Source organism: Arvicola amphibius, chromosome 2 (genome assembly GCF_903992535.2).
Source record: "Arvicola amphibius chromosome 2, mArvAmp1.2, whole genome shotgun sequence".
NCBI lineage: Eukaryota > Metazoa > Chordata > Mammalia > Rodentia > Cricetidae > Arvicola > Arvicola amphibius.
Window position 1 is genome coordinate 156,123,434 of NC_052048.2, and position 27,382 is coordinate 156,150,815.

Sequence of the window (27,382 nt, forward strand, 5' to 3'; positions counted from 1 at the left end):
GAATATGCTCAATATATCAATATTAGTAAACTAGGTAGAAAATATATAACTATTTCAACTCTTCTGATTATATATTTAAATAACATGAATAGATGTATAGATGTATGTGCGAGTTTAGGGGTATGCATATATGAAACCATTATCCTGCTGAAAGAGAAGTCACTTTTAACAATATTTATGATATATATCATATAACTGGCTACCAAAGAAGTTCAGAACTAAAGATTGAGGGAACATTCTTTTAACATCATAATATAAAGTTAGAAATAAATATAAAAGTGGAAACAAATGTACCTAGTAACTAGATGAAGGATGAGGTGACTCATGTCAAAGCTCATGTCCTCATGTGACATTATGCCACGACACTGTGCTTCATAATAATTTTGCAATTGTCGACAGCCTCTCCTCAACACCCCTACACTTCCCTGGTCTTCCTGCTGGGACCACTCTCCCTGGCTACTGCTTCTCTCTTTGTACCCCACCCAGCTTGCATCCAGAAAAACCCTCCTTTCTTCCTCCCCTCCTCGGGTTCATAACATCTCCAGCTCAGCCCTGATTGGGGGTGCTGGGATGGGATAGGGAGTGCAACCGGCTGGTGGGAGTTTCTTTGTTTCAATAGCCTGCCTAGCAGCAAGGTAGGCACTTTGTCTGTGAGCTCCTTGGCAAGCAAGGACACCTGATCTTGGCACCAGAAGATACATCTGGGGAGCACCAGAAGTTATACCCAAGAGGCAAGCAAGGACACCTGATCCTGTAAAAGAAGATCCATAGAGGAGCATTCGGAAGAAGAGATGGGCAGGCGCCAATGCAAAGAATTCCTCCAACATCCGCTCCCTCATCAGAACTTTGGGAGCTCAGTCCGGGTGCTCCAATGTAGGGCTCTGTCTCTATCTCCATCCATCGCCAGGTGAAGGTTAAGGCTCACAGTGGAGCCCGTCCATGCTGCCAAATCGGACTCTCTGAGGGTGGCTGATGGTGGAGGCCTGACCGAGGAGCCAGGGAAAAATGGGCGATGGGCTTGGTCTCTACGGACGTGGATGGGCTCTATGTGAGCCTTGTCAGTTTGGTTGCTCACCTTCCTGGACATGGGGGGAGTTGGGAGGTCCTTGGACTCAACATAGTGTAGATGGCTGTTTGGCCTACAAAGAGGGAGGGAGTGGGGGTGTGGGTGGAGGAGGGAGGGGAGAGAAGGGGGAGGAGGAGGGGAGGAGATGGCAATTTTTAATAAAAAATAAATAAACTGGAAAAAAAAGAATTCCTCCAACAATCTGAAAAACAACATGAAATCACTAGAACCCAGCAATCTTACAACAGGAGGATTTGAACACCTCAATCAAGAAGAAGTAGTAAACCTTGACTTTTTGAAAGTGATAGAGGCCTCTAAAACAGGGGGTGAAAAAACTCCCTTAAAGAAATAGATGAGAAGAATAACAAAAGTTTGAAGAATTGTGTAAATCCGTAAATGATATCCTAGGAAACCAAGGAAAAACAATCACAACAGATAATGGAAACAGTTCAAGACTTGAAAACTGAAATGGAGGCAAGGAAGAAAACACAAACCCAGGGCCGGTCAGATATAGAAAATCTAGGTAAACGAATAGAGACTACAGTAACAAGCATAACCAACAGAATACAAGAGATAGAAGAAAGAATCTCTGATTCTGAAGATACCAGAGAGAAAATAAATGCACAGATCAAAGAAATCAGCAAATCAAACAAATACTCATCACAAAACATTCAGGAAATCTGGGACACAATAAAAAGACCAAACATAAGAATAATAGGGGTAGAAGAAGGAGAAGAAGTACAGCTCAATGGTCCAGAAAATATATTTAATAAAGTTATAGAAGAAAACTTTCCCATTCTAAAGAAAGATATTCTTATGAAGGTTCAAGAAGCATACAGAACACTGAATAGACTAGATAAAAAAAACATACCCTCGCCATATAATAATCAAAACACAAAACATACAGAATAAAGAAAGAATATTAAGAGCTGCAAAGGAAAAAGTTAAGTAACTTATAAAGGTAAACCTATCAGACTTACACCTGACTTCTCTATGAAAACCATGAAAGCCAGAAGGTTCCTGGATAGATGTACTGAAAAAAACTAGAGAACATGGATGCAAGCGCAGACTACTATACCCCCAAGCTTTCATTCACTAATAAATGGAGAAAACAAATATTCCAAGATAAAAACAAATTTAAACAAAATGTAGCCACAAATACAGCCTTACAGAAAGTAATAGAAGGAAAAAATAACAAACCAAGGAGTCCAACAATGCCCAAAATAACTCAGACTTCTAGCGACCATTCACCAGCACATCTCAAAGAAGGGGAGACAAGCAATCTCTTCTAAAAAAAAAATGACGACCGGAGTTAATAACCACTGGTCATTAATATCACTTAATATCAATGGACTCAATTCACCTATAAAAAGGCACAGGCTAAGAGATTGGATACGAAAACAGGATCCAACATTCTGCTGTTTACAAGAAACACACCTCAATCACAAAGACAGACATCTACTCAGAGTAAAGGGTTGGGAAAAGGTTTATCAAGCAAAATGGCCCTAAGACACAAGCAGGTGTGGCCATACTATTTCTAACAAAGTTGACTTCAAACTAAAAATCAATAAGAAGAGAGTGGAAAGGACACTTTATACTTATAACAGGAAAAATCCTCCAGAATGAAGTCTCAATTCTAAATATCTATTGCCCTAATATAAAAGCACCCACTATGTAAAAGAAACATTACTAGAAACTCAAGGCAGCCATCAAAAACCACACACATAATAGTAAGAGACTTCACCACTCCTCTCTCACAAAGGGACAGGCCAATCTGACAGAAACCTAACAGAGAATTGAAAGACGTAATGGAGGTAATGAAATAAATGGACTTAACAGACATCTATAGAACATTCCATCCAAATAGGAAAAGAATATACACCTTCTTCTCTGCTGCTCATGGAAAATTTTCGAATATTGACCATATACTCAGTAACAAAGCAAACTTTCACAGATACAAAAAAAAAAAAAAATTAGTAACCAACCGTGTTTTATCGGATCACTATGGATTAAAATTAGAATTCAACAGCAATGCTACCCACAGAAAGCCTACAAACTCATGGAAACTGAACAGTCAACTACTGAACCACACCTGGGTCAAGGAAGAAATAAAGAAGAAAATTAAAGTCTTCCTTGAATTTTTTGAAAATAAAGACACAACATACTCAAACTATGGGACACAATGAAAGCAGTGTTAAGAGGAAAGTTCATAGCACTAAGTGCCCACTTAGAAGAAAACAGAGAAAGTACTCATGGAGACTTAAGCAGCACACTGAAAGCTCTGGAAAAAAAAAGAAGCAGACTCACCTGGAGAAGTAGAAGACTGGAAATTATCAAACTGAGGGCAGAAATCAACAAAATGAAACTCAGAAAGGCAATCCAAAGAATCAATGAAACAAAGAGCTGGTTCTTAGAGAAAATCCAACAAGATTGACAAAACCCTAGCCAAACTAATCTAACGGCAGAGAGAGAGCATGCAAATTAATAAGATCAGAAATGAAAAGGGGGACATAACCACAGACACAGAGGAGAATTCAGAGAATCATTAGATATCACTACAAAAGCCTTTATGCCACAAAATTGGAAAATGTAAAAAAAAATGGACAGTTTTTTTAGATAAGTACCACATACCAAAGTTATACCAGGACCAGGTGAACAATCTAATAGTCCTGTTTGTCGAGAAGAGTTAGAAACTGTTATCAGAAACCTCCCTACCAAAAAGAGCTCAGGATCAGATGGATTCAATGGAGAATTCTACTAGAACTTCCAAGAAGACCTAATACCTATACTCCTTAAGGTATTCATAATATAGAAACAGAACAGCATTGCCAATTCCTTTTATGAAGCTACAGTTACCCTGATACCTAAACCACACAAAGACACAACCAAGAAAGAGAATTATAGACCAATCTCACTCATGAACATTGACGCAAAAATTCTCAAATAAATACTGGCAAACCAAATCCAAGAACACATTAGAAAATTATTCACTACGATCAAATAGCTTCATCCCAGAGATGCAGGGCTAGTTCAACATACAAAAATCTATCAATGTAATCCATCATATAAATAAACTGAAGAAACAAAACCATATGATCATCTCATTAGATACTGAAAAAGTATTGACAAAATTCAACACCCCCTTTAGATAAAGGGTTTGGAGAGATTAGGGATATAAGGGTCATTCCTATATATAATAAAGGCTATTTACAAGCAAGCCAACAGCTAACATCAAATTAAAGGGAGAGAAACTCAAGGCTATCTCACTAAATTCAGGAACACGACAAGGCTGGTCCACTCTCTCCTTATCTCTTCAATATAGTGCTTGAAGTTCTAGCAATAGCAATAAGACAACATAAGGGGATCAAGGGGATTTGAATTGGAAAGGAAGAAGTTAAACTTTCGTTATTTGCAGATGATATGATAGCGACCCAAAAAACTCCACCAAAGAACTCCTACAGCTGATAAACTCCTTCAGTAACGTGGCAGGATACAAGATCAAACTCCAAGAAATCAGTTGCCCTCCTATACACAAAGGATAAGGAAGCAGAGAGGGAAATCAGAGAAGTAATCACCTTTCATAATAGCCACAAATAGTATAAAATATCTTGGGGTAACTCTAACCAAGGAAGTGAAGGATTTATTTGACAAGAACTTTAAGTCTTTGAAGAAAGAAATTGAAGAGGATACCAGAAAAATGGAAGGATCTCCCCTGCTCGTGATTGGGAGGATCAACATAGTAAAATGGCAATTCTACACCAAAAGCAATCTATAGATTCAATGCAATCCCATCAAGGTCCCATTAAAATTCTTCAAAGAGATTGAGAGTACAATAATCAACTTATATGGAAAAACAAGAAACCCAGGATAGCCTAAAAAATCTTATACAATAAAGGTACTTCCTGGAGCATTACCATCCCTGACTTCAAACTCTATTACAGAGCTATAGTATTGAAAACAGCTTGGTATTGGCATAAAAACAGAGAAGTTGACCAATGGAATCGTATAGAAGACCCGGATCTTAAACCACAAACCTACGACACCTGATTTTTGATAAAGGAGCCAAAAGTACACAATGGAAGAAAGAGGGCATCTTCAACAAATGGTGCTGGCTAATAACTGGATGTCAACCTGTAGAAGAAGGAAAGTAGATCCATATCTATCACCATGCACAAAACTCAAGTCCAAATGGATTAAAGACCTCAATATTAATCTGAACACATTGAGCTTGATAGAGGAGAAAGTGGGAAGTAACTCTACAACAAATGGGCACAGGGAACCGTTTCCCTATGCATAACCCCAGCTGCACAGACATTAAGGGCAACATTGAATAAATGGGACCTCCTGAAGTTGAGCAGCTTCTGTAAGGCAAAGGACATTGTCACTAAGACACAAAGGCAGCCTACTGACTGGGAAAAGATCTTCACCAACCCTGCAACTGACAAAGGTCTGATCTCTAAAATATATAAGGAACTCAAGAGACTCGTCTTTTAAAATGCTAATTAACCCATTTAAAAAATGGGGGCACTGAACTGAACAGAGAATTCTCAACAGAAGAAGTTCAAATGGCCAAAAGAACACTTAAGGTCATGCTCAACCTCCTTAGCAATCAGGAGGAAATGCAAATCAAAACAACGTTGAGATACCATCTTACACACTGTCAGATTGGCTAAAATCAAAAACACCAATGATAGCCTTGCTGGAGAGGTTGTGGGGTAAGGGGTACACTCATCCATTGCTGGTGGGAATGGCACACTTGTGCAAACCACTTTGGAAAGCAGTGTGGCGGTTTCTCAGGAAATTCTGGATTAACCTACCCCTGTACCCAGCAATTCCACTCTTGGGAATATACCCAAGAGATGCCCAATCATACTACAAAAACATTTGTTGAACTATGTTCATAGCAGCATTATTTGTAAGCTAGCCAGAAACCTGGAAACAACCTAGATGCCCTTCAGTGGAAGAATGGATGAAGAAACTGTGGAATTATATACATGCTAGAGTACTACTGGCGGTAAAAAAAACAATGACATCTTGAATTTTGCAGGCAAATGGATGGAAATAGAAGCACTATTCTGAGTGAGGTAACCCAGACCCAAAAAGATGAACATAGTAATGTTCTCACTCATAATTGGTTTTTAGCCATAAAGGACATCGAGCCTATAATTTGTGATCCTTGAGAAGACAATAAGGAAGGTGAAACCAAAGAAAAACATATAGTTATCCTCCTGGATATTGGAAGCAGACAAGTTTGCCGTGCAAAAATTGGGGTCATGGGGGTGGGGTGGGTTGGGGGCAAGGGGAGATGGGGAGAGAAATGCGTGAAGGGGAGGATGGGGAGAGCTCGGGCGAATGGGATGCTTGAGATATAGGAAGGGTGGATATGGGAGCAGGGAAGCATATATCTTAATTAAGGGAGCCATCTGAGGGTTGTCAAGAGACTTGACTCTAGAGGGGTTCCCGGGTTTCCAGGGAGATGCCCCCAGCTAGTTCCTTGAGCAGCAGAGGAGAGGGATCCGGAAAAGGCCAGATCCTATAGCCATACTGATGAATTTCTTGCATATCACCATAGAACCTCCACCTGGAGATGGATGAAGAAATGACTGAGCCCCACATTGGAGCACCAGACTGAGCTCCCAAGGTCCTGATGAGGAGCAGAAGGAGGAGAACATGAGAAAGATAGTCAGGATCATGAGGGGTGCGTTCACCCATGGAAACAGTGGGACAGAACTAATGGGAGATCACCAACTCCAGTTGGAATGGGACTGATGGACATGCGCCCAAACAGGATTCTCTGAATGTGGCCGATGGTGGAGGCTGACTGAAAAGCCAAGGACAATGGCGATGGGCTTGGCGTGGATGGACTTAACATAGAGTATGGAACCCTGAGGGCTCCTTGGCCTGGAGAGGGAGGGAGGGGGCTATGGTTGGAGGGGAGGGGGAGAAGGGGGAGGAGATGGAAATTTTTAAATAAAAAAAATAAACCATGAAAAAACTAAATAAATAAAAAGAACAATTCCATCTTTTGAAGAAACTGAAGGCACAAGACTTGTGTTTCCTTGGATGTTCTCACAGGCACTCAGAATTTTCTTCACTCGACTCCAGTCTTGGACTGTGTTCCAACACCTGTCATATCCACAAGACACAAGCTTACAGCAGACTCCTTATCCCTTTGCTCTTAACATCTTTCTTCCCCATCTTCCAGATACTCCTTGATCCTTAGGTGTAGGGATTGTATTGGAGATGCTGTCACTGGGGCTAGGCACCATGGTCAGTTAGTTAGTCTTTGCAGCTTGACCACTTGTGGCTTTCTGTAATGGTCTCAGTCTACTGCAAAAAAAGCCTTTCTTTCTTGTTATTACTTTTAATTTTAAAATACCATATTTACTGATATCATATTTTTCCTTAACGCTTGTTCCCCAACCATGGTACCTTTTTTTTTTCAAGAGCTCCCAGGTTTTAGGTAGAGCACTATGTTTAAAAGTTTGTGCTTCAGTTCATTGAATGAAATTCAGATTGTACCACATGGGAGCTTATTAATGATTTTTTTCTTTTTTTCTCATGGTTTATTTTTTTTATATTTAAAAATTTCCATCTCCTCCCCTCCTCCTCCACCTTCCCTCCCCTCCTCCTCCCCCTTCCCTCCCCTCCTTCTCCCCCTTCCCTCCCCTCCCCTCCACCCATACCTCCCCTCCATCCGTCTCAAGGCCAAGTAGCCATCAGTGTTCCCTACTCTATGCTAAGACCAAGGTCCTCCCAACTCCCCCCAGGTCCAGGAAGGTGATCGACCAAGCTGAGAAGGCTCACACAGAGCCCGTCCATGCAGAAGAGTCAGAGCCCAGCGCCATTGTCCTTTGCTTCTCAGTCAGCCCCCGCTGTTGGCCACATTCAGAGAGACGGGTTTGGTCGTATGATCCATCAGTCCCCATTCCAACGGAGTTGGTGATCTCCCATTAGTTCTGTCCCACCGTCTCCATGAGTGAACGCACCCCTCACGTTCCTGACTTTCTTTCTCATGTTCTCTCTCCTTCTTGCTCCTCATCAGGACCTTGGGAGCTCAGTCCAGTGCTCCAATGTGGGGCTCAGTCATTTTCTTCATCTATCATCAGGTGGAGGTTCCCTCACGGTCCTGACTTTCTTTCTCATGTCTCTCTCCTTCTGCTCCTCATCAGGACCTTGGGAGCTCAGTCCAGTGCTCCAATGTGGGGATCAGTCATTTTCTTCATCTATCATCAGGTGGAGGTTCCCTCACGGTCCTGACTTTCTTTCTCATGTTTCTCTCTCCTTCTGCTCCTCATCAGGACCCTGGGAGCTCAGACCGGTGCTCCAATGTGGGGCTCCGTCACTTTCTCCATCTATCATCAGGTGGAGGTTCTATGGTGATATGCAAGAAATTCATCAGCATGGCTATAGGAACGGGCCTTTTCAGGCTCCCTCTCCTCAGCTGCCCAAGGAACCAACCGGGGGCGTCTCCCTGGAAACCTCGGGAACCCCTCCAGGGTCAAGTCTCTTGACAACCCTCAGTGGCTCCTTAAATTAAGATATATGCTTCCCTGCTCCCACATCCACCCTTCCTGTATCCCAAGCATCCCATTCCTCCGAGCTCCCCCCATTCTCCCCTTCACACTTCTCTCTCCCCATCTTCCCTTGGCCCAGTCTTGCCCAACCCTCACGTTCCAATTTTGCCTGGCGATCTTGTCTACTTTCCAATATCCAGGAGGATTACTATATCTTTTTTGGGGAGTTCACCTTCCAATTATCTCTCAAGGATCCCAAATTTATAGGCTCGATGTCCTTTAATTATGGCTAGAAACCGATTATGAGTGAGTACATCCCATGTTCATCTTTTTGGGTCTGGGTTACCTCACTCAGAATAGTGTTTTCTATTTCCATCCATTTGCCTGCAAAATTCAAGATGTCATTGTTTTTTTACCGCCGAGTAGTATTCTAGCATGTATATATTCCACAGTTTCTTCATCCATTCTTCCACTGAAGGGCATCTAGGTTGTTTCCAGGATCTGGCTATTACAAATAATGCTGCTATGAACATAGATGAGCATATGCTTTTGTTATATGATTGGGCATCTCTTGGGTATATTCCCAAGAGTGGAATTGCTGGGTCCTGGGGTAGGTTGATCCCGAATTTCCTGAGAAACCGCCACACTGCTTTCCAAAGTGGTTGCACAAGTGTGCATTCCCACCAGCAATGGATGAGTGTATCCCTTACCCCACAAACTCTCCAGCAAAGGTTATTATTGTGTTTTGGATTTTAGCCAATCTGACAGGTGTAAGATGATATCTCAAAGTTGTTTTGATTTGCATTTCCCTGATAGCTAGGGAGGTTGAGCATGACCTTAAGTGTCTTTTGGCCATTTGAACTTCTTCTGTTGAGAATTCTCTGTTCAGTTCAGTGCCCCATTTTTTAAATGGGTTAATTAGCATTTTAAGACGAGTCTCTTGAGTTCCTTATATATTTTAGAGATCAGACCTTTGTCAGTTGCAGGGTTTGGTGAAGATCTTTTCCCAGTCAGTAGGCTGCCTTTGTGTCTTAGTGACAATGTCCTTTGCCTTACAGAAGCTGCTCAACTCAGGATGGTCCCATTTATTCAATGTTGCCCTTAATGTCTGTGCAGCTGGGGTTATGCATAGGAAACGGTTCCCTGTGCCATTTGTTGTAGAGTACTTCCCACTTTCTCCTCTATCAAGCTCAATGTGTTCAGATTAATATTGAGGTCTTTAATCCATTTGGACTTGAGTTTTGTGCATGGTGATAGATATGGATCTACTTTCATTCTTCTACAGGTTGACATCCAGTTATGCCAGCACCATTTGTTGAAGATGCCCTCTTTCTTCCATTGTGTACTTTTGGCTCCTTTATCAAAAATCAGGTGTTCGTAGGTTTGTGGTTTAAGATCCGGGTCTTCTATATGGTCAACTTCTCTGTTTTTATGCCAATACCAAGCTGTTTTCCAATACTGTAGCTCTGTAATAGAGTTTGAAGTCAGGGATGGTAATGCTCCAGAAGTACCTTTATTGTATAAGATTTTTTTTGGCTATCCTGGGTTTCTTGTTTTTCCATATAAAGTTGATTATTGTCCTCTCAATCTCTGTGAAGAATTTTAATGGGACCTTGATTGGGATTGCATTGAATCTATAGATTGCTTTTGGTAGAATTGCCCATTTTTACTATGTTGATCCTCCCAATCCACGAGCAGGGGAGATCCTTCCATTTTCTGGTATCCTCTTCAATTTCTTTCTTCAAAGACTTAAAGTTCTTGTCAAATAAATCCTTCACTTCCTTGGTTAGCGATACTCCCAGATATCTTATGCTATTTGTGGCTATTGTGAAAGGTGATACTTCTCTGATTTCCCTCTCTGCTTCCTTATCCTTTGTGTATAGGAGAGCAACTGATTTCTTGGAGTTGATCTTATATCCTGCCACGTTACTGAAGGAGTTTATCAGCTGTAGGAGTTCTTTGGTGGAATTTTTTGGGTCGCTATCATATCATCTGCAAATAACGAAAGTTTAACTTCTTCCTTTCCAATTCAAATCCCCTTGATCCCCTTATGTTGTCTTATTGCTATTGCTAGAACTTCAAGCACTATATTGAAGAGATAAGGAGAGAGTGGACAGCCTTGTCGTGTTCCTGAATTTAGTGAGATAGCCTTGAGTTTCTCTCCCTTTAATTTGATGTTAGCTGTTGGCTTGCTGTAAATAGCCTTTATTATATATAGGAATGACCCTTATATCCCTAATCTCTCCAAGACCTTTATCATAAAGGGGTGTTGAATTTTATCAAATACTTTTTCAGTATCTAATGAGATGATCATATGGTTTTGTTTCCTTCAGTTTATTTATATGATGGATTACATTGATAGATTTTCATATGTTGAACCAGCCCTGCATCTCTGGGATGAAGCCTACTTGATCGTAATGGATAATTTTTCTAATGTGTTCTTGGATTCTGTTTGCCAGTATTTTATTGAGAATTTTTGCGTCAATGTTCATGAGTGAGATTGGCCTGTAATTCTCTTTCTTGGTTGAGTCTTTGTGTGGTTTAGGTATCAGGGTAACTGTAGCTTCATAGAAGGAATTTGGCAGTGACTCTTGTGTTTCTATATTATGAAATACCTTAAGGAGTATAGGTATTAGGTCTTCTTGGAAGTTCTGGTAGAATTCCGCATTGAAACCATCTGGTCCTGGGCTCTTTTTGGTAGGGAGGTTTCTGATAACAGTTTCTAATTCTTCGCGACTAACAGGACGATTTAGAGCATTTACCTGGTCCTGGTTTAACTTTGGTATATGGTATTTATCTAAAAAACTGTCCATTTCTTTTACATTTTCCAATTTTGTGACATACAGGCTTTTGTAGTAAGATCTAATGATTCTCTGAATTTCCTCTGTGTCTGTGGTTATGTCCCCCTTTTCATTTCTGATCTTATTAATTTGCGTGTTCTCCCTCTGCCGTTTGATTAGTTTGGCTAAGGGTTTGTCAATCTTGTTGATTTTCTCCAAGAACCAGCTTCTTGTTTCATTGATTCTTTGGATTGCTTTCTGTGTTTCTATTTTGTTGATTTCTGCCCTCAGTTTGATTATTTCCAGTCTTCTACTTCTCCTAGGTGAGTCTGCTTCTTTTTTTTCCAGAGCTTTCAGGTGTGCTGTTAAGTCACCAATGAGTGCTTTCTCCGTTTTCTTTAAGTGGGCACTTAGTGCTATGAACTTTCCTCTTAGCTGCTTTCATCGTGTCCCATAGGTTTGAGTATGTTGTGTCTTTGTTTTCATTAAATTCAAGGAAGACTTTAATTTCTTTCTTTATTTCTTCCTTGACCCAGGTGTGGTTCAGTAGTTGACTGTTCCGTTTCCATGAGTTTGTGGGCTTTCTGTGGGTAGCATTGTTGTTGAATTCTAATTTTAATCCATGGTGATCCAATAAGACACAGGTGGTTACTAATATTTTTTTGTAACTGTGGAAGTTTGCTTTGTTACCAAGTATATGGTCATATTTCGAAAAGGTTCCATGAGCCGCAGAGAAGAAGGTATATTCTTTCCCTATTTGGGTGGAATGTTCTATAGATGTCTGTTAAGTCCATTTGGTTCATTACCTCCATTAAGTCTTTCAATTCTCTGTTAGGTTTCTGTCTGATTGACCTGTCCATTGGTGAGAGAGGAGTGTTGAAGTCTCCAACTATTAGTGTGTGTGGTTTGATGGTTGCCTTGAGTTCTAGAAGTGTTTCTTTTACATAAGTGGGAGCTTTTATATTAGGGGCATAGATATTCAGGATTGAGACTTCATTCTGATGGATTTTTGCTGTTATGAGTATAAAGTGTCCCTTTCCATCTCTTCTGATTGATTTTAGTTTGAAGTCAACTTTGTTGGAAATTAGTATGGCCACACCCGCTTGTTTCTTAGGGCCATTTGCTTGATAAACCTTTTCCCAACCCTTTACTCTGAGTAGGTGTCTGTCTTTGTCGTTGAGGTGTGTTTCTTGTAAACAGCAAAATGTTGGATCCTGTTTTCGTATCCAATCTCTTAGCCTGTGCCTTTTTATAGGTGAATTGAGTCCATTGATATTAAGTGATATTAATGACCAGTGGTTGTTAACTTCGGTCATTTTTTGTAGTAGAGTTTGTGTGTTTCCCTTCTTCTAGTTGTGCTGGTGAAGGGTCGCTAGATGCCTGAGTTATTGAGGGCGTTGTTGGACTCCTTGGTTTGTGATTTTCCTTCTATTACTTTCTGCAAGGCTGGATTTGTGGCTGCGTATTGTTTAAATCTGTTTTTGTCCTGGAATATCATCTTTTCTCCATCAATGGTGAATGCAAGCTTTGCTGGGTATAGTAGTCTAGGCTTGCATCCATGTTCCCTTAGTGTCTATAGCACATCTATCCAAGCTCTTCTGGCTTTCATGGTTTGCATTGAGAAATCAGGTGTAATTCTGATAGGTTTCCCTTTATATGTTACTTGACCTTTTTCCTTTGCAGCTCTTAATATCTGTTCTTTATTCTGTATGTTTTGTGTTTTGATTATTATATGGCGTGGGGATGCTTTCTTTTGATCCAGTCTATTTGGTGTTCTGTAGGCTTCTTGTACCTTCATAGGAACATCCTTCTTTAGGTTGGGGAAGTTTTCTTCTATAATTTTGTTGAATATGTTTTCTGGGCCTTTGAGTTGTAATTCTTCTCCTTCTTCTACCCCAATTATTCTTAGGTTTGGTCTTTTCATGGTTGTCCCAGATTTCCTGAATGTTTTGTGTTAAGAATTTGTTAGATTTGTTTAGTTCTTTAATCTGTGAGTTTATTTCCTCTATAGTATCATCAGAGTCCGAGATTCTTTCTTCCATCTCTTGTATTCGGTTGGAAATACTTGTCTCTGAAGTTTCTGTTCGTTTATTCAGAGTTTCCATTTCCAGTCGTCCCTCAGATTGTGTTTTCTTCAATACCTCCATTTCATTTATCAGGTCTTGTACTGTTTCCCTTACCTGTTTGATTGCTTTTTCTTGTTTTTCTTGTTTTTCTTGGGTATCTTTGAGAGATTTATTTATTTCGTCTACCTTTTTGTTTGTCATCTCCATTTCTTTATGGCAGTTTTTTACCTCCTATTTAAGGTCTTCTATTATTTTCATAAAGTACTGTTTAAGGTCGGTTTCTTCTATATCTTCTGGGGTAGGGTGTTCAATTCTTGTTGTTTCGGGATGTCTGGGTTGTGGTGATGTCATGTTGCCTTTCATGTTGTTGGAGGAGCTCCTGCATTGGCGCCTGCCCATCTCTTCCTTCAAAAGGAGCCTGGAGGCGCTTGGTGTCCTAGACCAATCTTTGCTGTGACTGAAACTGGTTGGATCTCCCCAGTGCCAGAGGAGGACCTATTCCTTGCGTCACAATCTGAAGAAGCCCGCACTCCCTTGCAGGAATCCTCAGACCTGCCTGGAGGCCAGAGTCTGACCCCTTTGGGTGGATGGCCTTAGAACAGGAGCAGGACACCTGAGAACACTAGGGAAAGCTTGGGAGAGACAGGGGCGGGAGAAAGAGAGACAACCCTGCAGAGGGAGCTGGGGGGAGGGGGTCTGTGCTCTCTTCCAGGGCAGGTTGCCCCAGGGTCTGCATTCACTCACCAGTTCAGATGGAATGTCAGTGCACAGGATCAGGGATTCCAGGCAGCCCAGGGTCACTGCCCAGACAAAAGGGCCAAGGTGGGGGCAGGGCGGGATGGAATATCACACAGCGAACCTGGCAGCACAATCTGAAGGAGCCCGCACCCCTCTGCAGGAATCCTCAGACCTGCCTGGAGGCCAGAGTCTGACCCCTTTGGGAGGATGGCCTTAGAACAGGAGCAGGACACCTGAGAACGCTCTTATTAATGATTTTTGCATGGGTTTGTAGTTTGACTTTGTCAGTAGTTGATACCATCTCTGTCTGCTAATTTATCTTTCTGCAAATGCATGAAGAAAATATGTTGTGCAACATTTCATTTATCAAAACGCCAGAAGTTCAATTTCCTCTGCCCACTGAGGCTTAATTATCATTGGTTTTTCAAATACAAAAATAAAAATTATTTTCTGAGATAACTGAAAAACAGAGAACCCCAAGACTATTACTGGGTTAGTAATGAAAACTTTACAAGAAGTGTGTTTTCAGAAGATGACTATGTACATTTAAGTGAAAATATTGTCCCTTTTTTGTACATCTTTACAAGTCACTTGGCTTCATAAGTATTTGAAAACCTTTTGTCAGGGTATTCTGTAAAAAGTTCTTTCAAAAAGATTCCACTGAAAGTTCTGTAACTTAGGTCTTTGGGTGATAATCACAAACATGTTAGTGTGAATTGGGGATTTCTATGTGTCTGAGGAAGCTTGTCTGAAATTAGATGAGTTTTGATTCAAGTCCTTTGGTCTTTATTCTGAAGAACAAAACAGATTCACTAAACCTCCAAGTATCAAGCAGCCCATGAAGTAATGGGTTACAGATCTAAACAGAGTTCTCAACAGAAATCAAAATGCTTAAGAAACACCCAAAGTGGTATTTAACAATTAGGGCAAAGCAAATTAAAACAGCTTTGAGATTTCATCTCTCCCCAGTCAGAATTATTAAGATCCGCAAACAGCTAACCATAAATGCTGGTGATGGTGTTGGGAAAAGGAAACCTTCATTCATTGTTGGCGGGATTGCAAATTGGTGCGGCCACTCCAGAAATCAGCATTGAGAATCCTCAAAAAGTCTAAATAAATCTACCAAATACCCAGCTATGCCAGTCTTTGGTATGTGCCAAGGACTTGACATTCTCCTCCACAGATGCTTACTCAGTCATGATCACTGCCACCCTAAAACAACCTAAATTTAGGAAACAACCTAAATGTCATTCAACAGATGAATGAATAAGAATGTGGTATATAAATAATGGATTGGCAAACTGTCAATGAATCCTGAAACTAGTTTAAAGTTAGAGATTAAAGTACCCACATGTATATGGCAGAAGCAAATATAAATATTTTTTTCAGAGGAAAATAACATCACATAGGTCTCAAATTATTTCTACAAGTTTTTTATGGTTCAAATAAAGCATCTGGAACTAAATAATTCACAATAAGACATTGAGAAGGTACAGCAATGCAGGTGAAGAAGCAGAAACTATAAGCAATCGGACACTGTGCATGGACCATGCTTTTGAAGTAATGAATGTTACATGGAGTGTGGGCCCTTTGTTCTGTCCTGGCCGCCTGGCTAGCTTACACCCGAAATAATTACACAGAAACTGTACTCATTAAAACACTGCCTGGCCCATTAATTTTAGCCTCTTATTGGGTAATTCTCATATCTTGATTTAACCCGTTTCTAATAATCTGTATATTACCACGAGGTCCTGGCTTACTGGGAAAGAGTCAGCATGTCTGACTCTGGTGGCTCCATGGTGTTTCTCTGATTCTGCTTTCTTCCTTCCAGAATTCAGTTCTGTCTTCTCTGCCTACCTAATTTTTGCCCTATCAGGCCAAGCAGTTTCTTTATTAAGTCAATGAAAGCAATACATAAACAAAAGGACCTCATACACCAAATGAAAGCCTTTACAATAACTAGGGTGTTCATGTTCCAAGAGATAAAATGTGAATCAAATTTTCAACATAAACTGAACATAAAAGTCTGCATAGACTATTTGAAAAAACATGATATACATCTTATAAGCTTCCAATAACTAAAATTTAGAGCTAAAAGGAAGCGGGTAACTAAAACCTGAGCACAGTTAAATGGCGTTAGCCCATAGAGACATAAGTCTAGATAGACTACTCAGAGTGAAGAATGAAGAAATCAGAAAATGAAACAGCCATGGAGAAGGAGTAAGAATCATGGGTAACAATGATCAGGGCAAATTCACTTGTATCTCCAAAGCTGCTGAAAAACATCAAGTGTGTAAGATTAAATATAAGGAAATTTACATCTACCTATCATAGCTAAACTTTGGGGAAAAGAATTTTAAAATGATCATCTCAAAGCAACCAGAGAGAAATACACATTGAGCTTCAAAATAACAATAGTTGGAATGAAAGATTTTTCTTATCAAACAAACAAATAATCTCTTTAATGGAATTAATGGATTTTTATGCCAGGGAAAATGGAATTTAGAATTAACCTAAAGATACTTCTGTACAAAAGAAAAAATAGTGAATTCATTGCCTGAAGAAAGGTCTCCACAAAGAAGAACATGGTGCTAGATGGATCTTGGAAAAGAAGAGTGGAGTGTAAAAGTGTAGAAATTGTGAATAGGTAGATAAACGAAATGAATGGCCATGCAAATTACCTGTATTTGTGGGATTTAACACACACACACACACACACACACACACACACACTTGTTCTGCAGAATAGTACATGGGTTAGGATCTGGCTCATATGTTAGCCTTACAAATTTATTACAGAAGTGTTTTAGTTTGCATCTTATAGAGCCTGTTAGGAAATGTCTCTGTTCTCATTCCATCTTATGCCTCTCTTTCCAAGAAACAAAGAAGTAGGTCAAAGCCACCAAGGTTGATTAGCATGTCTCATCATTGAAATGCATAAATATACAATTCAGGGAAAGGGGGCCATGATGGGAGAACTGGCTGAATTGTTACAGTTTCCTGGGTTGATAAGAACAACTCTCCCTTACAAATAATGAATCTGAAAGCATCAGAAGACAAAGACACATAAGTAGAAGGGTTTCAGTGGGAGAAAGAGTGAGGATGAGGCAGGAGAATGTGGGATGCAGAGGACTAGCATTTGGTACAGACATACATCAAACTGACAAAGAACAAAAAAATCCCTAAAGTAATAAAAAATGTCGAAGAACAACAGAATATTCAGTCAGTTTTATAAATTAAAAATGGCAAAGTAAATGATGATCTGGAAGCATTTGAAAAAGGAAATACATATATTCACATTCAATTTCAACAGTTTTGTTTGTCAGATCACTCAAGGATATTGTTTTAAATGATATTTTGCATGGCCTGACAAAAACTAAGTCCTTGACATTCAGTATCTTTGCCATAAACACAATACATACACAGTCTGCTTGCACAGGTTGTGATTGGACTCATATTGCTTTCTCTTCCATGAAATTTTATTTGTCAACACAAAAATACCATCATGATTACAATGGAAATATAAACACAAACTTGGATCTACATCATTTCATTCTAAAATCATTCTGATTTATCTCCCCCAATACATACATCTGATAATATATCTATTTTGAAAAAGAAGTGGTGGGAAAGATGAAAATTAGAAAGACGTTTGCAACTATCCTAAAGGTGCTGACTACAATCAGAGGATGCAATAAACAACTTTTTATAAATAATATTCCAAGACAATTTGAGCATATGATGCTGCTTCCAGATAAATTACTTAAAAATTATTCACTTACAAATAAATTTGTTTGGATCCATTATGGTAAAATCAACTCTTTCCAATGATATATATATATATATATATATATATATATATATATATATATATTGCTCCAAGCACATAAACCCTACTTAATTCTAGATAGCAACTAAAGCTACCACTTTCTCTATGAAATAGTAATACTAAAATTTGGAAGAATAAGTAAAATAGCAGTTAAACAGAACACTATTTCAGTGAACACTTCACTTTTTAAAGGAATCTCGGGGATCAAAATAACCATAATGAGGGACTAACTGATGTCCCCCTAGAACTATTTACTGAAACAGTATTTCCTGAAAAATCATAAAAAAATTGTGATTCTTGCTGAAAAGAGCCAATACAGACAATTTCGTTCTCAGGGGATTGGATTTTATTTCTCTCTATCATGCAGCGACTCCATAATCATTTTAAGAAAACTGGATTAGACACTTTGTGATAGACGCAGGCTTCCTTCAGTAGAATTGCCAGTGACAGAAAGACTGTCAGACTGAGCAGTGGAAAGGCTCTTATCAGCTATAATGGAGCTCATTTTAAAATTCCAGTACTGACATGTAACCATGACAGCAAGGAATGCCTATCTCCAGCCCTGTACAATAGAGAGATAGTATCTTTTAGCATGGTATCCATCAAAAAGATGAAGCGGTGAAACAGGACACATTTCTGTCACTTCTACATCTGCCTGCTGTGCGAGTACACAGAGAGAAAGAGCCGTCAGTCTCAGCAGCATTTCCCAATCTGGAAGCTTTTAGGAAAATTATAGGCCACTAAAGAATTATAGTTCACATTAGAACTGATTGGTGTCACCATCTAAAGGGAGAAAGAGGCCATGTCCTTTAGCAGTAGGATTTGTCTCCCATGCTCAAAGCCAATTATCTCCATATTCACAAACCTAACATAACTAACGTAAAGAAGTGAGCCTTGGTGGGCTCTTTAGCACAAAATTGATTTTGATTTTCCTAAGTGCCAGTTTTGATTATGTTGTCATCACCAGCACAGGTAACCAGCTGTTGGACGTTTAAAGCTCTCTCCAAAGTTCTAACTGAGAAAGATTCCGGCTCCTACTAATTTTGATAAAAGTTCTGGGTCCACTTGAGTGAACATTTTTATTACCTAGAAACCATCCCTAAGGGTCATACTAAACAGGAGTAGTGCCCCAACTTCCAGCAAAGGAAGCTGTGCTCAACAACAGTCTCTCCATTTGACACAGCCGATAACTGGCTCTGCTTCATCCTGATTTCAACCCAAGGCCAATAGAAAGCTACAGACATTGTTCAGCAGGAGAGTGAGATTGGTCACCTTACTGCAATAAGAGTTGCTAAATCAACTATTTTACTTACTGAGTACAAGACGTTTTTGGAGTTCAGACTCATTCTTAAGAGAGGTTTGAGGGAATCGGCCTGAATTTTAAGAGGTAGACTGATTTAAGAATACTGGTGTGTGACTTTTGAAATAACTACAAATGCCAGCATGATTTTTGAGCTCTCCAATTGAAGTTGTATGGAAGATTTGAATGACAAGTATACCCCTTACAAATCTTGGACCATGAAACTGAATTCTCTGAAATGCCAGTAAAGAAAGAAGAGCAATCACAGAAAACTATAGTCAAAATTAAAATAGTTTTTCAAAAAAAAACCCATGCAATACATATTTGCTCATCTTCAGGCAAGTAACTTAACTTTTCTGAGCCTCGGGTTTTCCATTTTTATAATGGAGAACCAGTTTGTGTCTCCTGAGAGACACTGTGCAAAGCATAGAGCAGAATGGAGTTTCACCAAGAGGAATATTTCTCATAAAAAAATTGCAATTACAATCAGTTTGGAAGGAAGTGTTTTCAGAACCAGGTAAATGTGAAAAATGTGACTGGTTTAAAGTTTTTAAGTACACCAACATATTCTTCATAGAAATGTCACTGTTTTATTTATTTATTTCTTGAATGAAAGAAGTAGCAGCTCACTGGGGCTGTGAGCCTGTGGCTGGTACCACCTAAGTGTGTTTACGGCCACTCATTAGGAAGACCATGGAGGGAAGATGCCTGTAAAGGCATCATGGCAGAATATACCTGCTTGTTCAGTGCAATAACACAGGGTTTCACTGTCTAAATAAAAAAAAAAAGAGTGGTAGGGCCATTTGCCTTTAAGTATTGATTTAAAAGTAAGTAGATTTTTATTTTATATTTAGCCCATTGGCATTCTATGAAACCAAGAGATCTGATGTGGGATTACCATTAATGAATTAAAAAATGCTTTGGACCTATAGCAGGGCAGAACTTAGATGGTGGGGAATATGGAACTGAATGCTGGGAGAAAAAAGGGCAGAGTCAGAAGTCATGTAGGCCCACTAGAGACGGGCGCCAGAACGCCACGTAGCAATACACAGATTAATAGAAACTGGTAAAATTAATATGTAAGAGTTAGCCAGTAGGAAGTTATAGCTAATGGGCCAAGCAGTTATTTAATTAATACAGTTTCTGTGTGATTATTTTGAGGCTAAGAGGCTGGGAACTAACTAGTGGCTCCTACTACAGAGATCTTTCATTCATTCTCTCTCTCTCTCTCTCTCTCTCTCTCTCTTTCTCTTTCTCTCTCTCTCTCTTTCTCCTCTCTGTAGGGAAGTGGTAAATTACTTGTAAATCAAAGCTAATAATAAAACATCCAATCCTCTAAAGACTTCGACAGTTTCGACACTGTGAGTCAACGATGCAGCCATCACAAACTCTGAAAGCCCACGTACAACCCTGAGACTAAGGGGGCCCTGACAGGCACTGCTTCCAGCTGAAGTGACTGGTTCACTAACTCCTATGAGTTTGGTTTTACATAAATCTTTTCTATTTACAAATGTCATTCAACTTGCTGATGTGTGGTTACTATTTCTCAGTCCAGATCACTGGTTTCTGTCATGGGTTTCTCTAAACCAGAGTCAAATCAGCCATCTTCTCACGGAGTCTCACACAGACATGGAGAGGCAGTAAGTATTTAATGTCCTTACCCAAAAAGTTTTTTTAACTAAATTTTTAGTGGGGAAGTGCCATAAACTATTATCTTTGCTTTAGGATCAAAGACATTTTTATGCTGGCTTCATTTAAGGTTTTTATAATTATATTAAAAACACAAGTTTCACTCCCCACCTAAATATTTCAAAGTAAATATGGTATTTGAAGTTTCTAAGCACTCAGTGGAAAAGAGAGGTTTATTATTATCATTTTGATAGTGTTTTATGGAAATACAACTCCCAAAACTTCAGAATAATCCAAATATACAGAATTCCAAATGGCTTAATCTATCTTTAAAATTGGTTTGGTGGCTTGAGTGAGAGATGATCCCCCAAGGGCTCAGGGATTTGAACTGGTTCTCAGTGATAATACGGTTTGAGGGGGATATATTTAACAAAATCATACAAGAAGACTTTCCCAACCTAAAGATATTCCTATGACAATACAAGAAACTTACAGAACACAAAAGAGACTGAATTTAAAAAAAGACCCCTCACCACATAATAATCAAAACACTAAACATACAGAATAAAAAAGAACTTTAAGAGCTACAAAGAAAAAGAACAAGTAACATACAAAGGCAGACCTATAAGAATTACACATGACTTCTTAATGGAAACAATGAAAGCGAGAAGATTCTGGTAAAGTGTTATACAACCACTAAGAGACCACAGATGCCAGCCCGGACTACTATATACCCAGCAAAACTTTCAAACACCATAAAATGACAAAACAAGATATTCCATGACAAAACCAGATTTAACCAATACCTAGCCACAAACCCAGACTTACAAAAAGTATTAGAAGGAAAACATCAACCCAAGGAGTATGGCTATATATAAAAAAAAGACAATTGATGATCTCACAGCAGCAAATTCCAAAGAAGGGAAAACACACAAAATAACATCACCAACAATGAAAAGTTAATTAACAGGAGATAGCAATCCCTGGTCATTAATATCCCTTAATATGAATGAACTCAACTCGCCTATAAAAAGACACAGGATAACAGATTGGATACAAAAACAGAAGCCATCCTTCGGCTGCATACAAGAAACTTACCTCAACCTCAAAGACAGACATCATCTCAGAGCAAAGGGTTGGAGAAAAAATTTTCCAATTAAATGGACCTAAAATAAAGCTGGTGTAACTATCCTGATATCTAATAAAATAGACTTCAAACTAAATTCAATCAAAAGAGACAAAGACAGATATTTTATATTAGTCACAGGAAAAAATCCATCAAGAGGAAATCTTAATACTAAACATCTATGCCCCAAATATAAGGGTGCTCTAATATGTAAAAGAAACACTTCTAAAGCTTAAATCATACAATAAACCACACACAGAGACAGTGGGAGACTTAAACACTCCCTTCTCACCACTGGATGCGTCAGTCAGACAAAAAATTAATAGAGAAATAAGGAAACTAACAGGTGTTATGACTCAAATGGACTTAACAGACATCTATAGAAATTCCATCCAGGAGATAGAGACAGAGCCTCATATTGGAGCACCGGACCAAGCTCCCAAGGTCCAGAGGAGGAGCAGAAGGAGGGAGAACATGAGCAAGGAAGTCAGGACCACAAGGAGTGCACCCACCCACTGGGACTGAAAAAGCATGGGATAAAACCTGACTCCCAGAACATGGCAGACAATGAGGGCCCCTGAGAAGCCAAGGACAATGACACTGGGTTTTGATGCTACTGCATGTACTGGCTTTGGAGGGGCCTAGCCTGTGTGGATGCTCACTTTCCTAGACCTGAATAGAGGGGGGAGGACCATGGACTTCCCGCAGGGCAGGGAAGCCATACTGCTCTTCTGGCTGGAGAGGGAGGGGGAGGGGAGTAAGGGGAGAGCGAGGGAAATGGGAGGCAGAGAGGAGGCAGAAATTTTTAATAAATAAATAAATAGATAACTAAATAAATAAATACAGGGAGGAAAAAAGAAGATTTCATCCGAACATAAAAGAATATGCTTTCTTCTAAGCGCCTCATGGAACCTTCTCAAAAATTGGCCAGATAAGCAAATCAAATAGACCTATAACTGCCAAAATAATAGAAACAGTCACTAAAAGTCTCCCAACCAAAAAAAAGTCCAGGACCAGATGGTTTCATCTCAGACTTCTACAAGACTTTCAAAGAAGAACTAATACCAATATACCTCAAATTATTCTACACAATAGAAACAGAAGAAACATTGACAAACTCTTTTAATGAGGCTACAATTACCCTGATATCCACAGAAAGACATTACTGAGAAGGAGAATTACAGACCAATCTCACTCATGAAAATTGATGCAAAAATACAAAATAAAATACTGGCAAATCGAATGAAAAACACATCAGAATCATCATCCACCATGACCAAGTCAGCTTCATCCTAGAGATGCAGAGATGGTTCAACATACAAAAATTTGTCAATGTAATCCACCACATAAATAAACTGAAAATAAAAACCACGTGATCAGCTCATTAGATGCTGAAAAAGCTTTTGACAAAATACAACATCCCTTTATGATAAAGGTCTTGGAGAGAGCAGGGATACAAGGAACATACCTAAAAATAATAAAGGTAATATATAGCAAGCCAACAACCCGCGTCAAACTAAATGGGGAGAAACTCCCAGTGATTCTACTGAAATCAGGAACAAGAAAAGGTTGTCCACTCTCTCCATATCAATAAAGTTCTTGAGGTCCTGGCTAGAGCAATAAGACACCAAAAGTAGATCAAGGGTATACAAATTGGAAGAGAAGAAGTCAAACTCTCACTGTTTGCTGATGATATGATAGTTTACATAAGTGATCCCAAAAATTCTACCGAGGAACTTCTACAACTCACAAACACTTTCAGTAATGTAGGAGGATACAATAGTAACTCAAAAAAATCAGTAGCCCTCCTGTACACAGATGATAAAAGGGCTGGGGAAGAAATCAGAGGAAAAAAACACCCTTCACAAAGCCACAAATAGCATAAAATATCTCAGAGTAACTTTAACCAAACAAGACTTGTAAGACAAGACTTAAATCTTTGAAGAAAAAAATTAAAGAAGACACCAGAAAGTGGAAAGATCTTCCATGCTCTTGCATAGGTAGAATTAACATAGTAAAAATGGCAATCTTACCAAAAGCAATCTACAGATTCAATGCAATGCCCATCAAAATCCCAACAAAATTCTTTACAGACCTCGAATGAATGGTATTCAACTTCATATGGAAAATCAAAAACCCCAGGATAGCCAAAACAATCCTGTACAATAAAAGAACTTCTGGAGGCATCACAGTCTCTGAGGTCAAACTCTACTATAGAGCTACAGTACTGAAAACAGCCTGGTATTGGCAAAAGCACAGACAGGAGGACCAATGGAGCTGAATCAAAGACCCAGATATTAATCCGCACACCTTCAAATTCATGATTTTTGACAAAGACTATCAAATGGAAAAAAGAAAGCATATTCAACAAATGGTTCTAGCATAACTGGATATCAACATGTAGAAGAATGAAAATATACCCATATCTATCACCATTCACAAAAACTCAAGTCCAAATGGATCAAAGACCTCAACATAAAGCCAGCCACACTGAACCTTATAGAAGACAAAGTGGGAAGTACACTTCCTAAGGATAACCCCAGCAGCACAGACACTGAGAGAAACAATTAATAAATGGGACTTCCTGAAACTGAAAAGCTTCTGTAAGGCAAAGGACATGATCAACTGATGGAGGATTCTCATTGGCTAATAAACAAACTGTCTTGGCCAGCCCTTAGGTGGGTAGAGTAGACAGTAGACAGAACAGGAAGAAGGAAGTGAGGTAGATGGCTCAGTCAGAGGCCATGCCTCTCCTAAGGGAGACAGACTGCCGTGCCTCTCCTCAGGGAGAGAGATGCGATGAAGCCAGCCGCCAGGTCAGACATGCTGAATCTTTACCAGTAAGACACCACTTCGTGGTGCTACACAGATTATTAGATATGGGTTAGTCAAGATGTGAGTAAGAGGCTGGATCTAATGGCCAGGCAGTGTTTAAAAAGAATACAGTATGTGTGTTGTTATTTTGGGTAAAGCTAGCCGGTAGCCGAGAGCCAGGCAGGACGAAAAGCAGGCCTGCCCACAGCTCCTCACTACAATCAACAAAACAAAACAACAGCCTACAGAATGGAAAAAGATCTTCACTAACCCCACATCAGAGAGATGTCTGATCTCCAAAATATACAAAGAACTCAAGAAATTGGTCATCAAAAGAACTAATCCAATTTTAAAAAATGGAGTATAGACCTAAACAGAGAACTCTCAACAGAGAAATCTAAAATGGCTGAAAGACACTTGAGGAAATGTTCAACATCCCTTAGTCATCAGAGAAATGCAAATCAAAACAACTCTGAGATTCCATCTTACAAATGTAAGAATGGCCAAGATCAAAAACACTGATGACAACTTATGCTGGAGAAGTTGTGGGGAAACGGGAACACTTCTGCATTACTGGTGGGAGTGCAAGCTGGCATGGCCCCTTTGGATGTCAATGTGGCAATTTCTCAGAAAATTAGGAAACAACCTTCCTCAAGACTTAGTAATACCACTTTTTGGCGTATATCCAAAGGATGCTCAATCGTGCCACAAGGGTATGTGCTCACCTACATTCATAGAAGCATTACTTGTCATAGCCAGAACCTGGAAGCAACCTAAATGTCCCTTGACTGAAGAATGGATAAGGAAAATGTGGTATGTTTACACAATGGAGTACTACACAGCAGAAAAAAAAAACAGCATCTTGAATTTTGCAGAGAAACGGATTGAGCTAGAAAACATTGTTTTGAGTGAGGTAACCCAGACACAGAAAGATAATTTTCACAAATGGTTTTTAAACACAAAGCAAAGAAAACCAGCCTACAAATCACAACCCCAAAGAACTTAGACAACAATGAGGACACTAAAAGAGACTTACATATATCTAATCTACATGGGAAGTAGAAAAAGACAAGTTCTCCTGAGTAAATTGGGAGCATAGGGACCTTGGGAGAGGGTTGAACAAGGAAAGGGATAGGCAGGGAGGAGAGCAGAGAAAAATGTAGAACTCAAAAAAAAATCAATAAAAACACAACAACATCTTGAAATTTGAAGGCAATTGGATAGAGCTAGAAAACATCATTTTGAGTGAGGTAATCCAGACACAGAAAGATAATTATCACATGTACTTGCTCATAAGTGGTTTTTAGACATAAAGAAAACCAGCCTACAAATCACAATCCCAGAGAACCTAGACAACAATGAGGACCCTAGGAGAGACATACATGGATGTAATCTATATGAGAAACAGAAAGAGACAAGGTCTCCTGAGTAAATTGGGAGCATGGGGACCATGGGAGAGGGCTGAATGGGAGGGGGGAGGTTGGGATGGGAGCAGAGAAAAATGTATAGCTCAATAAAATCAATAAACAAAATTATACTGTAAAAGAATAAAAGCCAAAATAAATGTAGTTTAAGAAAAAGCATAGTTCTATAGGCAGCATGACATGTTTTGTGAACATCTGTTAAAAATATCTCAACAACAGAATCATTTACTTCTGGCATAATGACTTTCATAGATAAATAAAAATTATATCAGTGAAAGCCTTGTTTTATGCAATCCATGCTTTCATGAAGATTGAGCCAGGTAGACAACGGTACCATAGTAACTTTTACATAATTAGGCAAACCTGTTCTGTTTGTCTTTAATTTTAAACTTGATTGTCATCAGCAATTTGTCCTTGGCAAGCTTCCAGTTGTTTAGAAGCTGGGGCACCTGATAAATGACCTGCTTCCAGGAGACATCAGCAACTGCTAATAGCTTTGTGTAAAGTACTTGAAAGGGAGGAAAGTAGGAGCAATATAGTGAGCTTTATATGTGTGGCGGAAACGCCTTTTGAGAATTCTCTGCCCTAGCAGATATGGAGTTAGTTCATATATTTATCTAATGAAACAAATATGTGAAAATCGAGGGCCCATTTCCTTCTTTCTGAAAGAAATTTGGTATACTGTGAACCAGAACTGGGAAGACTAGAAAGAAGACACCCTCCAAATGAAAGCACACCCATAAAAAAAGAACAATTTTATAGGTATTTCAGGAAATATGTAAATAATTTCTTAATCATTTCAATTCTCAGCATACATAATTCTACAGATTTAAACCAAGTATATGTATTTACACTGTGTTTAATGCAGAGAAAATTTAACTTATTGCCAAAATATAATACTGTCAGAGCTGTTTTAACTTTTTCTGAAAGCTCTATTAGCTCTCTTAGATGGGCAAACTTCACTTTGTGATTTGGTTTTTCCTTTAAATAAGTTTAAAATAAATTGATTTGAAAGTGACCTTGTAACATTTAATTGTTTTAGGACAATATTTTGAATAATTAAAACTTTTGTAGCAGAGTATAAAGATTGTTT